Below are 2,944 nucleotides of genomic sequence, written 5' to 3'. Positions count from 1 at the left end.
CTTTGGGGAAAGTATTAATAGTTTCTGCATTTACCACTATACAATATGGGCTTTAAATCAGGAGAAATGCGGTCTCCCTTTATCCAGAACCCTTTTTTGATTTTGTCTATTAATCGTGTCCCGTTAAAAAAAAGGTAACAGCCAAAACCCCCGGCCTGGCCGCTTCATCTTTTTTTGCTTTTGTATATCCACGAGGAAGAAAACAATCCTACGTGAATCCCAACCTCACTTTATTAGGTGACAGGTTGTAAACGTGATGTTTATATATTAATTGAACTCGCAATAGAAATATCTAAATAGAGATCACAGTCAAGCTGTAATAATCTGGTTTACGCTGCCAACATTGATTATCCTTATTAATATATGCTAATATGCAATAACTTATACAAGGTAACTCTTAATATAATTATAACCCTCATATAAATATCAAGTATCAATTCTATAATTGTAATTACAATGCCAATTAAGTGCATACTATAACTCGTGTTGTTATTATCGAACGCAATATGTTTAACACTTCTTGCTATTAAAGTACACATCCCATCAAGTCACGGAGGCAAATACAAGTCATCATAAGTTCAACGCAAGGGTATGAGATTCCGGCTATTATTTCTAACACTAAAGTGATCATACCTCAAGATTATTCGCAAAGCAAGATGCAGCGTAAGTAGTTAATATTGTTTATTTATATATGATTTGATATCATAGTAGTCTATTATCGCTTTATGAGTTTATAGTGTGCGTACTAATTGAATTCACTTATTAACTTTGTTTATAATATAAATTAAATGTCATTAAGGTTATTACAACCTATATTTCAATTTATTAGGTTATAATCTTAAAAACCTTTACTAATGTGATGTTACGTAAAGTCAAATTCATAGAGAACACTCGTAATCAATGCCACTTAACTTTTCAGGAGTTGCGCATCCATGGCTGAACTCCAGGCAGTCCTCAGAGAGCCCACCAAGGTGTATTCCAGCTAGCAGCACTCAGTATCGTCAGCATCAGCTTCTTCAGTTGAGATCCATTTGCATCGAGGGGCAATATTTCCATTCTCCATTATTGAGTAGGCACATTTCACACACTATCTGTTCAGTTTATTAGTTAAATGTTGAAAATCTATCAATTACTAATTATTTTATCAATAATTATAATGTTATTCACCCATTATATTACTTATAATGTCATAAAAACAATACAGTTGTTCAATTATTAGCTTTTTTACTCAGATCAGTTATTCTAATAAGCTAATTATTTAAGTAATTAATATTAATTAATTATTAATTCTGACTTTTGGTTATTTATTAATATCAGAAAAGGTTTGAAGGGATCAAAGCCATACTGCAGTGGCCAGTCTTTATATAAGTTCACACGGTCCGATGAAAGTTTCTAATATTCTTCACAAAATCAGATGATACCTATGATTTTATACAACAGGCACCAGCATTATAATGAATATGAAGATCATTAATAAAGAAAGATTTCTTCTTCAACTACTTATCAGGTATCAATAGTGTATATATTTAAGTATTATAAACCTATAATTATTCAGTGGATAATATTTCCGTTCTCCAATATTGAAATTCACACACTAACTGTTCAGTTTATTAGTTTATATTGAAAATTTATCAGTTACTAGTTACTTTATTAATAATTATAATGTTATTTGCTCACTATGTAACTTATAATGTCATAGAAACACCATAATTGTTTAATTGTCAGTTTTCACTCAAATCAGTTATTCTAATAAGCTAATTATTTAGATAATTAATATTAAATATTAATATTAACTTTAATTATATATTAAATCAGGATAGGCTAGAAGAGGCCAAAAACCCGTACAATGACAGTTTCATGTAAATTCACACAGCCCAATGAGAGCTTCCAAATTCTTCACAAATTATCAAATAGTAATGATGACTTTATACAACAAGCACCAGCATTATAATAAATATGAAGATTATCAATAAGAAAAGACTTATTCATTTATTATTCTTCAACTACTTATCAGATCACAATAGTATGTGTAATTAAAATAGATAAACTATAATTATTCAATAGATAATATTTCCATTCACCAATATTAAATAGGCAAATTTAACACACTGACTGGGTTTAGTTTATTAATTAATATTGAAAATTTATCAATTACTAGTTACTTTATTAATAATTATAATGTTATTTGTCCACTGCATAACTTATAATGTCAAGAAACACTGTAATTGGTCAATTGTCAGTTTTTCACTTAATTTAGTTTTCTAATAAATTTTTTGTATGTTTAAAATCAGGAAAGGCTTGAAGAATCAAGATACAATGGCAATCTTCGTACAAAATTAACACAGCTCAATGAGAATTTCTAGTATTCTTCACAAATTATCAGATGACAAAAAGACATCAGCATTATTATTTGAATGAAGATCATCAATGAAGAAAGATTTCATCTTATACTTGTCAGGTCACAATAGTATATGTAATTAAAATACTATAAAAATTATAATTGTTCAATGAATAATATTTTCATTCTCCCAAAATTTAATAAGCAATTCACACACTAACTATTCAGTTTTTAGTAATATTGAAAGTTTATCAATTACTAGTTCCTTTTATTAATAATTATAATGTTATTTACCCCTTACGTAACTTATAATGTCATAGAAACACACAATTGTTTAATTTATCAGTCTTCACTCAAATCAGTTATTCTAATAAACTAGTCATCAGATAGCTGAATATAATTATTAATTCAACTTAATTGTTTGTTTGTTTGCATCAGGAAAGGCTTGAAAAGAGCAAAAAACCCACTACGATGGGAATCTCCATATAAGTTCATTCAGCCCAGGAAATTTCTCTGGTATTTTTCGTCATACTACAAGTCAACATCAGACCATGCTTGTACATATATCCAGAAAGTATAATACCTCTTATATATTATGTGATCCAT

General features: G+C 28.7%; 1 long non-coding RNA gene across 1 annotated transcript; it reads left to right on the top strand.

Annotated features, from left to right (window-relative positions):
- Positions 1–270: 270 nt before the first annotated feature.
- LOC114933949 (uncharacterized) lies at positions 271–2,376 on the top strand. The gene is made up of 5 exons (XR_014926173.1): positions 271–390; positions 533–663; positions 920–1,069; positions 1,318–1,507; positions 2,292–2,376. It is a non-coding gene; the product is annotated as an uncharacterized LOC114933949 (long non-coding RNA).
- The last annotated feature ends 568 nt before the right edge of the window (positions 2,377–2,944 follow it).

This window comes from Nylanderia fulva, unplaced genomic scaffold, assembly GCF_048542155.1.
Source record: "Nylanderia fulva isolate GAGA-0341 unplaced genomic scaffold, ASM4854215v1 Scaffold747, whole genome shotgun sequence".
Classification (NCBI taxonomy): Eukaryota; Metazoa; Arthropoda; class Insecta; order Hymenoptera; family Formicidae; genus Nylanderia; species Nylanderia fulva.
Note: the sequence above shows the minus strand (reverse complement) of the source record. Positions and strands in the feature narration are given on the sequence as shown.